At 30.9% G+C, this 15,365-nt stretch overlaps 1 protein-coding gene across 5 annotated transcripts in view; it reads left to right on the forward strand.

Moving 5' to 3' along the window:
• lovit (loss of visual transmission) overlaps positions 1–15,365 on the forward strand; it is a 127,335-nt gene that overhangs the window by 16,749 nt on the left and 95,221 nt on the right. Inside the window, exon 1 of one of the 5 annotated variants that reach the window (XM_075376052.1) lies at positions 6,410–6,538. The exons of 3 other annotated variants lie outside the window; for them this stretch is intronic. The gene's annotated coding sequence lies outside the window, so the exon portion shown is untranslated. Of the gene's footprint in view, positions 1–6,409; positions 6,539–15,365 lie in introns of those variants that run through there. One more of the 5 variants, XM_075376053.1, reaches the window with a different exon arrangement.

Here is a 15,365-nt window from a genome sequence, read left to right on the forward strand (position 1 = left end):
ATGAAATCTATAATTTTCTTAAAATTGATTGAACTTATATACGAATATATCTTGAGTTTATAAGATTGTTATTTTATAGTTTAATATATATACATATATATATATAAAATAAAAAAATGTAGGTGGATGAATTTAAAAATTAAAAGATTTTTATTCTATTAAAGTTGCTTTAAATTTTACTTTTTTTTAAAAATTAAAATCCATCCGAAGTATTTAAACCGTTCAGAATATTTTTACAAAACATGGATAAGAATTTCAAATTTTTTATAAATTATTTTTTTTTAAAGTTGTTTTAAATTTTTATAGTTTCAAATATTTTCCTTATATTATTATTATTAATTTGGTAAAAATCTAAGCAAGTGAATAAACGCTAAATTTTCATATAAAATTTAATCAGATTGAAAAAAATTTAACCAATAAGTTTTTGTAAAATAGATTCTAACTTATTATTTCCTGTTAACAATTACGTAAACAAAAAAAAAAATAAGCTAACTCTAAAAAAAAGTCGAGAGTAAATCTTTTTGTATTAAACACAACTTTTTTTTTTTTTTTAATAAAAATTGTGTCGATGTATATATCTATATATATAAAAATGAATGTATGTCAGTCTATATGTCTCTTATGTCTTCCTAAACCGTTCATCCGATACCGATGAAACTTTGGGGAATGGTTGGACGCATGCCAGAGAAGGTTTCTGAATTAGGTTGGACCCGCTAGGTGGCGCTGAGGTCGTGATATTTAGAAAAATTTTATTTATGTTCCGATTTGGCTCGTATTTAGAATATATATTAGTTACGTGAAAAGGAATATTTTTGCGAAAAATAGTGTCGCTAGGTGGCACTGAGGTTGAGATACTTAGAAAAATTTTATTTATGGACCGATTTGAATCATATTCAGAATATATATATATATGATACATGAAAATAAAAGTTTTTACAAAAACTATACCCGCTAGAGCGGCGCCGGTTATTCACGAAACAAACAAATATACAAACAGACTTTCTTCTTCTCTGTCTCTCTCTCTCTCTCTCTCTCTCTCTCTATATATATATATATATATATATATATATATATAAAATGCAAAGTTGATATATATCTCCTCTGTAGACTAAAATACTACTGGACCGATTTACGCGCGGGGAAAAACGGAAAAATATAAAAAAGGGAAATATGGAATATTGGAAAAGGGGAAAAATGAGACATGGGAAAAGAGGAAACTGTAAATCTGGAAAGAAGGAAATAGCGGAAAAGGGAAATATAGAATAAGGTAAAAGGGGAAAAGAGAAATGGAAAAGTGAAAAAGGGATAAAGTGACGGTTAAATTTTGTGAAGTTCGTACTGTTAATTTTTTGAATGTTTTATCAAACTTTCAATTGTGTTAATTTAATCTATATATATATATATATAGCAAATCTAGCAATAGCGAAGCATTGCCGAGTCTGCTAGTATATATATATATATATATATATATATATATATATATATAGAGAGAGAGAGAGAGAGAAAGAGTGAGACAGTGATGAAGAAAGTCTGTTTGTATATTTGTTTGTTTGTTTCGTGAGTAACGAAACATATCCGCGCCCATCTAGCGGATATATATATATATATATATATACTAGTCAGCCCGTCTAGCCAGATCCTGGACCCTCGGGGCTCACGTCAGCCCAAGCAAATCCCGGAGCCAACTCAGAGCCACCACGGGGCCTACCCCCACGACCACAAAGCTCGTTTGGCTCGCCATTTGCCAGGGGGGACTGGCGTCCAGACATTCGGAGAGCTGGCTTCGGTCGCCATTCTCATCTACCCAGAGGGCTCCATCCCCTGGACCTCCGCACTGTACGTTATTCTAACGGTTGTGAGAATAATACTAATAAATAATTATAGTATTCAGGCTTTGAAGAAACCTGAAAAAGAAACTAAATTACAAAAGACAGGATAATTAGAAGTAATTACTACTTTTTTCCTGTTTAGCCTCCGGGAATCACCGTCAGGTATTACTTTAGAGGATGATATGTATGAGTGTAAGTGAAGTGTAGTCTGGTACAGTCTCAGGTCGACCATTTCTGAGATGTGTGGTTAATTGAAACCCAACCACCAAAAAACACAGGTATCCATTGTCTACTATTGAAATCGTTATAAAAGTAACTGCCTTTACTAGGATTTGAACGTTGGAACTCTCGACTTCGAAATCAGCTGATTTGCGAAGACACGTTCATCACTACAGTAACCCGATGGGTAGTCAGTAGTAAATTTTTTTATTTTTTTTTGCTTAACCTTTGGGATCACTGTTAGATATTGCTTCAGAGGATGAGATGAATGATTTGTAGTGTGTGTGAAAATGCCATGCTTGACCGGAATTCAAACCCGGGACCTTAAACTAAGGAACTTTAAGTTCCTGGGAACCCAGGAACTTAAATTAACTATGTTAATTTAAGTAAAAGCACCTTTAACGACGAAAAATTGATGACTTATTTCTTTGCCGTGGTGGCAGAAATATAATATATAAGGATTAATCTATTTTTTCGTTAATAAATATCTTAATTCACAACGTCACCCTCCTTGGGGGCGAAAAAACAATGAATATTTTTAATATCTTAATCTTCAAGGGACTAGGGACTCAGTCGATGACTTAAAACCTTCCCTGGGATATCATGAATATATCCTGCAAATGTAAAAGTAATCGGTCGGTTGGTTCTCGCGTGATGCAATAACAAACGAAAAACTTTATATAACAGTATAAATTTCCGACTAACCGTGAACTGTTAGATCCATAGTGTACCTGATGCATGCAAAAGTTGACCTTCAACCTACTAACAAATACCCCCTTTGAATTTTGAAAATCGGATGATTATTTGCCGAAACATTATAAGAGCACCCTTTTGCACCTACCAAAACAGCGCTCCAGGGGCACCCCGTTTGTTACCAGTTGATGGAGATGATTGGTCTAGCCTCGCACGAGGTGCTCGCATACCTCACCTCTCCTAGCCTCACACGCAGTCCCCATGGGAAGCTCATTGTTGTTAAACAGAAATTTATTATTTTGTTTAACGTAAATTTAATTCTATTATTTTTCTAATATTATTCATTCGACTGATTCTAATCACTCAGTTCAAACCCACTTTACACAATGATAAGAGAATCACAGCTCACCATTCGTTAAAATTTGTGCTTCAACCGAAAAATATCCACTACTACATAATCTATATGTATATTTTTTCGAGATGAGATATATTTAAAAACCTTCTCAATGATGCCAAAAAACATGGATAAAAATTTGGTAGCGATTGATGGAGTATTTTTTTGTATATCCTGAACAAACAAAAACTTTCTTCCTCTTTATATAATAGTATAGATAAAATTTAAGCTACGTGGTACTATAAATAAAATAAAAAAATTTTAACAATAATCGAATTACTATCAACGTGAAAGAAAGATAATCTTCAAGCTAACACAATCTATAATAAAAATATGCTAAAATGAATGCCCAACGATATAAACAAGCATTCATTCTCGTAATGATGTTAAGGGTAGACTAGTCTTCTTTCTTTTTCCTGTTTAGCCTCCGGTAACTACCGTTTAGATAATACTTCAGAGGATGAATATGTATGAGTGTGAATGAAGTGTAGTCTTGTACATTCTCAGTTCGACCATACCTGAGATGAGATGTGTGGTTAATTGAAACCCAACCACCAAAGAACACCGGTATCCACGCCCTAGTATTCAAATCCGTGTAAAAATAACTGGCCTTACTAGGACTTGAACGCTGGAACTCTGGACTTCCAAATCAGCTGATTTGGGAAGACGCGTTCACCACTAGACCAACCCGGTGGCTTAGACTAGTCTTAAAAATGAAAATACGTTATTGAACAGGAATAAATGCGCTTGCATTATAAATTAATGAAATTCAACTTCATTCGTAATCATAACTCTATTATTATATACATCAATCGTAACAGTATTACTATACTTGTATATAAACGCTCTACTCGGTTGCCGGTAGACTGTGTGTCCTTGAGATGTTTTTATATATATATATATATATATACACACACACACATATTCGACAGTTTATCTTTAAAGCAAAGACCGTTTCGTTGAAAAATATTTATTCTGAAAACTTTATAAATATTTTTTATTTCTCTTAAACTATATACATACCTTATACTACTTGTCTATATAATTGCCACATGAATTAAGAAATTTACCATAGGGATACACCAGCTCTAATTACCCTCGTCGTATTCTTTGGCGGCCAGTCCATTTAGCCACTGATTAACAGCATTTTTATGTTCATCGTTAACCGCGAATTGTTTAAAACTCAAGAATACTTTCAATTTCCCAAATAAATGGTAATCAGAAGGAGCTACATGGTGGATGATAGTAAATTTCCCATCCAAATTTTTCAGTAAATCAGGTGTCGGACCCGCAACATGTGAACGTGCATTGTCGTCCAGCAGGACGACGCCGTCGGTCAGCCGCCCACGTCGCCGATTTGGAATGGCGCGCCGTAACTAACGTAGAGTTTTGCACTAGGCTTCTGCATTTATAGTCGTTCTACATGGCGTGAAATCAATCATCAGTACGCCAAATCGATCCCAAAAGACTGCGATCAGTTTGCGTCCAAATGACTGTGGTTTGATCTTTGTCGGTCTGGTTGGTGATTAAGGATGACGTCATTCATTTGACTGCCGTTTTCTCTCCGGCATGTAAAACGAAATCCGTGTTTCATCGCCGGTAAAAATTAAATTAAGGAACTCATCACCTTTTTCTGTGTAGCGCATCAAAAATTCCAAAGCAGATCCCATTCGGATCTTTTTGGGACGTTCCGTTAAGACGTACGGCACCCGACATGCACAACCTTTCTGAAGCCTATTTGGTCATGAATAATGCGATAAAAGCTCTTCAAACATCAGGAAAAAGAAGGGCCAGGTAGGAAATCGTTGAGCGACGATCTTTTCTGATTTCATCATCGACGAGTTTCAAAAAGTCCTCGGTGATTATCGAGGGCCTTCCCAAACGTTGTTCATCGTGCACATTAATTCTGTTATTTATAAACCTTTCACACCATTTTCGAACGTATTTTTCATTCATTACATTATCACCGTACACAGCAACCAACTGGCTATGAATTTCAGCCGGCTTAACGGTTTGTTGGTTTAAGAAATGTATGACTCCACGTATTTCACAGTCGGCGGTAACAACGACTTTTCTATTCATTTTATAACGTAATAACTCACACGTAATGAAATATACTTTTTTATTCTTTATTTTCCAGTTTAGCCTCCGGGAATTACCGTTCAGGTATTCCTTCAAAGGATGAATTAGCATGATATGAATGAGTGTTGTCTTGTACAATCTCAGTTCGACCATTCCTGAGATGTATGATTAATTGAAACCCAACCACCAAAGAAAACCGGTATCCACGATCTAGTGTTCAAAGCCGTATAAAAGTAAGTGCCTTTAATAGGACTTAAACGCTGTAACTCTCGACTTCCAAATAATGAAATATACCACAACGCGACAACTTACATTACTAGCGAAGCCATGAACGATACAGGCTCGCCAATCTTAAAGAGAGAAATTTCCCAGCGGTCTTTACTTTTGAGATATCCCTCGTGTGTGTGTGTGTGTGTGTGTGTGTGTGTGTGTGTGTGTGTGTGTGTATATATATATATAAAACAAATAATACTTTATTGTTTATTTATGAATTGGCTATCTTTATTTCTTATCGCTGCTAACTCGTAATTGTATCGGAAGACAGATCTTAAATACGGAAGTTTATTGGCGCCGGTAGAAGTGGTAATTTGTAAAAAATGTAATACATTTTAATTTTGTAATTTAAGTTTCCTGAAATTAAACCTTTTAACCCTGCTGTTCTGTTCGCAATTTCTGTCTTAACATACTGTTCGGATCAATATGACCCGTGTAATATTTCTTTATAATAATATATTGTAATATTTCTTAAAAATAACAACTTTCTGATTAAAATTAATCATTATTAATATTATGCTGTTCAGTAACTAATACTTATGTGTTAACGAAACATAATATAAGTAAACTGGATAATGAAATTAATGACAACAAATAGAAACATATTTAATTTAACAGCCTACTGTTCTACATTTTACAAATTTAGAAGCACAAGAATCACGTTTTTATAAAGTTAAAGACATTAAATAAAAGTTAAAAAATAAATTAAATAAAAAATAGGCAATAATATGAAAATTTCACTTGAAATTACTCAAATACATAAATGTGATGCAAACTTACAAAGTATTTCTATTTACATTCAAGACAATAGTAAAATCACATCTTGTTTGTATAAATGTTTGCTACATTTAGAACAAATAACGTTCGTTTAATTGTCATTTTTTGAAAGACAAAACATGCGCTGTGCGCGTTTTGTCCCTGTTACTTCCGTCAGAAGTTCCTAGTAGAGGAAAAATATTATTTTGTCCTTGAGTTACTTTCACAACGTTAAATGAATTAAGTGATCTAGATTTTATATATAACGTAGTAAGTGATTTTCTCAGTTTTTGTAAGTAAATTCTTCTTTTATTTAGTAAATTTTAATTCCAGTTTAGATTGACTGATGTCCAAAGAACATATGAATTATATGCAGATATGTCAATCATGCTGCAAAAAATTATAACTGGCCTCCGGTAACTTTTGCGTTTGCAATTGTACATGGCTACGAGTCTTATATTTCAAAATTTTTTCTTTGTTAAGAAATAAGTAAAAATAGTTTATTAAAAATATCACGTCCTTTGCTTTTTTAAATAAACTTAAAATACAATACTGATGACATTCTTACTAGACTTTTGTTTTATTTATGTTCTAAGATCAAGGACTAGTAAAAACTCAATAAACTCACCAGTTTTAAGCTTCTTACACTCACACAGGTACATTTTCTTTTTTTTTTTGTTTAGCCTACTCCAAAAACACCGTAAGATGTTTTACTTCATGATTACTTCAGAGTTTAAATTAGGATGATATGTATGAATGTAAATGAAGTGTAGTCTTGTACAGTCTCAGGTCGACCATTCCTAACCCCCCGGGTTGGTCTAGTGGTTAACGAGTCTTCCCAAATCAGCTGATTTGGAAGTCGAGAGTTACAGTGTTCAAGTCCTAGTAAAGCCAAATATTTTTACATGGATTTGAATACTAGATCGTGGATACCGGTGTTCTTTGGTGGTTAGGTTTCATTCAATTAACCACACATCTCAGGAATGGTCGAACTGAGAATGTACAAGACCCTAACACTTCATTTACACTCATACATATCATCCTCATTCATCCTCTGAAGAATTATCTAAACGGTAGTTACCAGAGGCTAAACAGGAAAAAGAAAGAAAGATCCGACCATTCCTGAGATGTGTAGTTAATTGAAACCCAACCATCAAATAATACCGTTATCCATGATCTTTAAATGAACAAAAATTTAAATATTACAATATTTGAACCATTATTTTTTTTATGCCGTCTTGTAGCTATCTAAAACTAATAAAACCCAATATGGTAAAAATTTCTTATTCCTTATATCTCCAAGTTCCTTATTCCCTTCAGTTTAAAAAAAAAATAGTTTTGGAAGTAGGAAAAAAGAGCTGATACTACAGTGACCAACGTCTGGGCAAAGTCTACTATCGTAAATAATAGGCTGTACTTTTAACCTGCAAAATTATAGGCTACTTTTAAAGATTATGATTCTCATTGTCATCTAACTGTTTTTACATATAGTCAAAAGTTATGGGTTAGTGGTAAATTCCTTTACTTTCTGAATTATAAATGATCTAACAATAATTAATTAGCCAATAATATATATATATATATATATATACATATTAGAGATGGAAAGAATTTAACGTTGTGAAAGAATTAAAAACAAAAAAGGACTAAGCTTCGGTCAGTTTTATAAAATAAATATTAGTTTGTAAAATTTATTCAGAAATTTGAAATAAAATTAATTGCACCTATAATTGATTTAATTCCTGCGATATCTAAGGAAAAAATTGTTAAGTCGATTGATGCACCTGAATGTGCAATTTGTGCTGAAAGTGGACGATAAATTACACTAAAAGATAAAGATCGTTATTCACTTCATGGTAGCTGATCATGTACAACAGAATTATTAATCGATACGTATGAATATTTTTTTTTAATGAGATAGTCAATATATTCTGGATTTAGAAATATCTGTATTAAGATTTTATTTTATTCCACTCAAATTTAACAAGTCTTTTTTCTAAGTATTCAAATTTTTTGAGAAAATTTTTAAAAATTACATGTGAGGTGAGCATAAAATAAACTGATCACAATTTTGAATTTATCTGAATCATAATTTCATAAATTCGCTTTTTTTGAACTGAATAATAATTAATTCTCCATAGAAGCTTCTACCTGGAAATGTGAAATGGAAATTTGTACCGTATGAAAAATGCTGTGCCTGACCGGGATTCGAACCGGAACCTTCGAATGAAAGTCCTACCTCTCCGCCACATACATCGAAGGAGTTTTAAATATATTTAGAACAATAGAACAATATATTAAACAATGGTTTAATAATTTAAAGATTCCGATTCAGTTTATATTAAAAATTTCATCGACAATTTTTATTTATATGAATTTTGAGATGAAGTTATTAAAAATTCTCCCAGAAAATTTGAAGTTTAAAAAATAGTTTTGTTAAAATTTTCAGGTGAAATAAATCCATCACTTATAAAACTGTATGCTGCTTGTGGGTATTGATTATTAATACCGTTATCAACAGTTAATGACCGCATATACTCGTATAAACAAATTTTTTCACCATTCTTCTAAGTTAAAGGTTATAATATCAATTTCATGATGGCGGACTGATCCCTTTTCACGATATACGGTGTCCTTAAAAGTGAGGCCAAACTCTAGGAAGTGTTCTACTGAAGAAAAAAATGTCCAGTTCGGACCTAAATTGTGTTTACAATACATCACAATTTTATAAATCTAATAATTCCTACGATATTTAAGATTGAAGAATTGAAACGACCACCACTTTGAAATTTGTGAACGAAGAGTATTGTTTTTTTCCTATTAATAAATGTTAGTTTAAAATAAAACATAAAATTTTATTGCGTTATCTCCAACCGTTTTCGAAAAATATTTTTTTTCTTAAAAAACACAAAGGGGCGGATAGAGAGAAAAAGAATAGGTCCGAAAACGCATAATTTCTGTCTGTCCGCCCTTTTTTGTTTTTTTAAGAAAAAAATCATTTTTCAATAATAAAATTTTGTATTTTTTTTTTAAACTAACATTTTTTAATAGGAAAAAAAATAACGATACTCTTCATTGACAAATTTTAAAATGGCAGTCATTTCAATTTTTCAATCTTAAATATCATAGGAATTACTAGATTTGTCAAACTGTGTTGTATTATAAAAATTATGAAGCATTTTTTTGTGAACAAAACAACTTAATCGTAAAAATAACCGACGAGAAATTATAGAGTTATTACAAAAGGTAGACCTAAACCGATATGGCGGCCATCTTGTTTTTTTATCGCGATTCACTTGATAACTAAATCAAATTTTCAGATTAAAATTGCTAAAATTAGTAATTTTAATCAGAAATCACGATAATACAAAAAATGATGTCGGATTTTTACGACTAAGGTGTCGTTTTGTTCACAAAAAAAATGCGTCATAATTTTTACAATACATCACAATTTTATAAATCTAATAATTCCTACGATATTTAAGATTGAAGAATTGAAACGACCACCACTTTGAAATTTGTGAACGAAGAGTATTGTTTTTTCCTATTAATAAATGTTAGTTTACAATAAAACATAAAATTTTATTGCGTTATCTCCAACCGTTTTCGAAAAATAATTTTTTTCTTAAAAAACACAAAGGGGCGGATAGAGAGAAAAATATGAGTTTTCGGACCTATGTTTACTGGACACTTTTTTCTTCAGTAGAACACTTCCTAGAGTTTGACCTCACCTTTAAAGGATACTCTAATTATGTTACCATGAAAAGACATCTAGCAAATGTCGATATTCTCTGGTGAATATCGACACATACCAAATACATCGGTGAAAAACCGAAATGTTTGCTTATTCAGACCTTCGCTGGTATATTTCGACAAACACAGATAATCTGAGGTGGGGTCGTAATGACAACTAGAAATTTAAAAAAAAAACACCAATATCAATCTTTAAGGAAAAAAGATTACGAGAAACCTTCGTAAAAAAAGGAAGTTTAAATTTAAGTCAAACTTAATCTACGCTCGCTTCGTGTAATTAACGATATACAAATTATATCTGTTATTCTCCAACACTGGAAGCGATTAATCAAATTCATCGCATTTATAAGAAGAAAATTTAATCAAATTTTCGGCATTTTATAAATTGAAAGGACCAATCAGGGATATATAGAATATATTAACTGCATGGATGAACGATAACGATATAAATAAATGGTCAAATGGTTTGCCCTTTGTTCAATTTTTTTTATAAAAATATTTTTATTCAACTTTCACCATTAGTGCATACTGAATGCGGTGAATTTAAATTAATCGTCTCTAATATTGGATAATAACATTATATAATTTGTATATTTAACGTTTATTAGACGAAATTAGCGAGCGTAAGTTATATATGGTTTAAATATAAAATTCCCTTTTTTACGAGGGTTTATCTTAATTTATTTACCTTAAAGATTGGTATTGGTGATTTTTTGTTTTTTTTACTTTCTAGTTAACGTTTCGACCCTCCCCAGAACATATCTGTGTTTGTCGATATACGAGTATAGTGGGGAAGGTCAAAATAAGCAAATATTACAGTCTTTCATCGACGTATTTGATATGTGTCGACATTCACCGGAGAATATCGACATTCTCTAATTTCGGTCTTTCACAGCAACATATATACATCATATGAACGAGTGCATAACAGTGAATAAATTCAAAATTTTGTTAACTGAGGTAGTTTTTTTCTAGTCTAATTTTTACCGTTAGTAATATTATTATCTCATTACATATAACATGAAAATCAAGTTGAATATGTAATGTGTATGTATACACACTATTATTGGAATTAGTTTAAAGCGCAGGTTTTATAATAATATTCATAATTTAAAATTCTTATTTATAGTAATTCATAATTAGAAAAAAAGGAAAATAACAAAATAATTTTTATCTGTATTTTTCTTTTCTTGTTTTATCGATTTTTTTTTTTAAATACAATTTTTATTATCTTTAATGAAAAATTTTATGAAAAGAGATTTTTTGTTAATTATAAAAAAAAATGAATAAACAGTATGAAATGTAAGAGAAAACAAACAGCCTTTTTAAATGTATTACTACTATAAACCTTTTTTCTTAAACGACATACTGGCTATTGTGAGAATCCCTTTTAGAAGTTCAAAGCTCAAACAATGGATCCTGACCGACTGAGGGACGCCATATCTTACTGCAGAATTACTCTTACTCTTTCGTATAAGGGCGGGACACAGGTTCAACACTTTTGGCATAAAACCAAAATCGATCTTGTTTTTTTTATATGATAGAAAACGTAAAATTTATCTTAACACACGTAATCTAAACGTAAATTTTTCTTAATAAAAAGAAAACATTACAAAATTATAATAATCATAGATAAAATTGCACAATTCACCCCACACTTTGGTGGTGGTGGTGTGGAGTGTTACTGCCTTTAATTCTGATACTTCTGCGTTCAAATTCTGGTCAAACAAAGAAATTTTTATAATCTATATAATTAATCCACTAGTCGTGTAAAAAAATTTTGGCCGACTGTAACTGGGCATGAATTTTATTGCCAGGGTGAATAAATAAAATATGTAGTATGCAAATGCATCAGACAACCAGAAAAAACGATAGTTGTTATAAATCTTCTAAAAATAATATTTTAATTAAAAGCTCGTTAGTAAATAAATAAATACATTATTATCCTCAAAATAGAAATAAATGTGAAAGGATACGTTCTAATCAAAATATATATCCTGGAGTACAGTATATATAATTGAAGTTACGCTGGTACATTACCTTCTCAGAATGTAACTTGGAGTTTCTCAAAAACTGAAGCAAATCTTAACTTATTGATTTGTTTATGTTCAGGAATCATGCACTTTAAGAAAAACTGATTTTAACAAAAAATGAAGGTAAATTTTTTTTTAAAACCGTGCGTAACTGAAAAATTAGTTTAAAATATTCACATAGAACCCCCCACTCCTCTTATTATAATATATACATACATACACACACACGCACACTCGTACTTTTTTTTGTAGGCTTTGTATCATTCGCCATAACAAAAATAATAATAAATTCGACCAATTTTTGCAACAACCTTTATTAGAAGAATTTAAAGAAGAAAAAGGTTAGTACATACACACACGTGCGCGCGAACTCGCGCGCGCGCGAGAGAGAGAGAGAGAGAGAGAGAGAGAAACATATACGAAGTTTGTCCCAAAAGTAAGTGTACTGATTTTCCTACGGGCGAACAGGTGATGTAAAACGTCCTTCATGTATAACAGCGCGTGGATAGTGACCTTGGCTGCACGTGCATACCTATTTCGACTGGATCGGTTGAGTCGGTCGCGCGCTACTGCTGTTTGTGTTTTATAACCTCGTTACGTTTGCAATGGAGGAGAATATTGAACAACGTTACGATATTAAATTTTGTGTGAAACTCAATAAGTCTGCCACAGAAACGTTTGATTCTTTAACCAAAGCTTATGGAGATACCATTTTATCGAGAACTATGGTTTTTAAGTGGCACAAAGCTTTCAAAGAGGGCCGAGAAAATGTTGAATACGACCCTCGTTCTGGAAGACTAACCTCGTCAACAAACGATGAAAATTTGGAAGAACTAACTGTGCATTGTACACAAGGAATTTGTACGTCCTGGACAAACAGTTAATAGCGCCTTTTACAAAGATATCTTGGGAAGACATCGAAAATAGGTCCAGCGACTCCGTACAGACATTGAACATAATTGGATGCCGCATCACGACAACGCGCCGGCTCATACTTCGCTTTCAATTCGAAGGATATTTCGAAGGAGATAACTTGTAATTTCAGGTAAGTCTGACAGATAATTACAGGAAAAAATCAGTGAACCTACTTTTGGGACAAACCTCGTGTGTATGTGTGTGTATATATATATACACACACACACATACACATATATATATATATATATATATATATATATATATATATATATATATATATATATATATATAGAGAGAGAGAGAGAGAGCCATCACGCACAAGTATCGAACTTTCTTAGCATATCTTTAAATGTTCTGAATGGATTACAGAAACACCTTCCAAAAATAATATTTCAAATAATTTTCAATTACTTTTTTGTTGTTTAAATTTAAAGTGAGATTCCATTAATTCTTGGTGAAACTTTTTTTTTACGATTTATACTTCCTTTTTTAAGGAAGGAATCGAAATAAAATTTAAAGCACATATAATATTAAAAGAAAAGTTCAGGGGGAAATTTTTTTAACGGGGGCTTCATAAGCTCAAGAGAGAAGTCTTTTTTTTTAATGTTTTAATGGGGGAGGTATTAAATATATCAAAAAATCTTAGGGGGCCAAGAATTAAAGCTAATATAAATTAAATCGCTTTCAATTAAATTTAAATTTATAGAAATCTTGTTCAAATACTTCTCCTTTTAGATCATTTTATAGAAACATTACAATTCTATTCTTGTTGCTGTGTGTACTTGAGTAAAGTAAGGATAATAATGTAATAGTTTTAGTTTTTAGATGAAAAATTTTATTTTCACTGTTAAGATGTATGTGCTCAAAAAATAAAAACCAGTTCACTCTAACTCACAAAGGAGATTTTTCAATCTCATTCGGCTTACTGAATCTTTGTGGGAATTTGAGAAATATTTTTTTTAGGTCTGGATGAAAGTGAATTTTATACTACATCACATATATGCAATTACTTAAAAAGAAAATAAAATTGGTTTTCCTAAATTAGATACATCAATTTTTGAAAGAACTGTGCGAATGGACATTTAACATACACATAAGGTACAGGACAATTAAAATTCTAATACTGCTGGTCTGAGCATGTCCATTTGTTACTGAGAATGCTTCCTTTGAGATCCACAATCTTCAATACATTCTGAATAATATTAAAAATAGTCATTAAAAAGAACATAATGCATTATTTATTCATTTGTAAGCAGTATGTGGGACAGAATAAAATTTAATATGTATTTTTATTTAATGCCATTATAATAAAAATAGCATTTGCTTGAGTTAATTTCTAAGTAGAATAATTTCTAAAACAGTATGTTTTAATAAAAAAAAAAAATAATTAACTTTAAAATCATGTCTTAATCTTTTATTTATTTCTTATATATTTAACAACAGTAATGAATGTTATTTCCCAGTGAATTATATTTTAATACAAAAAAAAGACATAAAAATCATTTACTAAATTTTTACAATTTATTAGGCTAAATGGTGAATAATATATATATATCACTCCCACTTACAAATTATAAATTTAGAATAATGTAGCAGTAAAAATATATAAGAAATCCATTTAAATAAATATCTAAATAATCTAATAATTTTTTATCTCGACATTCGATGTAATTCAACAAAAAAACATTCAGATTTAACAAAAAAATCTTATGTAAAACCTTTGATAAAACATGAACAAAAAAAATTATTTTCTGTTTTAAGTGGTACTTTAGTTTCATCATCACAAGACTATAAAAAACTAGTGTTCTTCATTCAATAAATGAGGTGTAACTAGGTATGTAGGTCATGTGGGATGACGATAATGACATGAGGGTAAGATCACTTATGTACAATGTTAGAGTTGATTTAATTATGGTTTATGACTAATTTGTTTATTTTTAAGGTGCGTATAGCCTTGAAATAATTAATTTGAAACTACCATATAAGCAATTATTGCAGCACAACAAACATACTTCTGCAAATATGACTGTATAATATTACTCGGTGTGTAATATTTATGATGATCATGCTGCAGTTTTGAGGGTCAGTAATAATAACAAAATCACGGGTGGTATTACTTTACTTCCTAATTAGTTTCCCCTTTCCCTACATATTTTTTATCATTACTAAAATTTGTTTTCATAAAACTGAAGAAAAAATAAAAAAGTAACTTTTTTGATAACTTTTTAATGTTACTTGACTTTTGAAGACATGTCAAACAGTAAAAAATTTCAAAAAAAAAAATTATTTTTACTGGTAAGGATAATAATTTTTTGAAAGTTATGATGGTCAATAAGTAGCCTAATAATAAAAATCATAACTGGTTTCAACAAATTTTCATGTTTTTATAACAATGGTTTTCCAGATGAATACTTT

The sequence above is a fragment of the Lycorma delicatula genome, chromosome 9 (genome assembly GCF_047948215.1).
Source record: "Lycorma delicatula isolate Av1 chromosome 9, ASM4794821v1, whole genome shotgun sequence".
NCBI classification, from domain to species: Eukaryota; Metazoa; Arthropoda; class Insecta; order Hemiptera; family Fulgoridae; genus Lycorma; species Lycorma delicatula.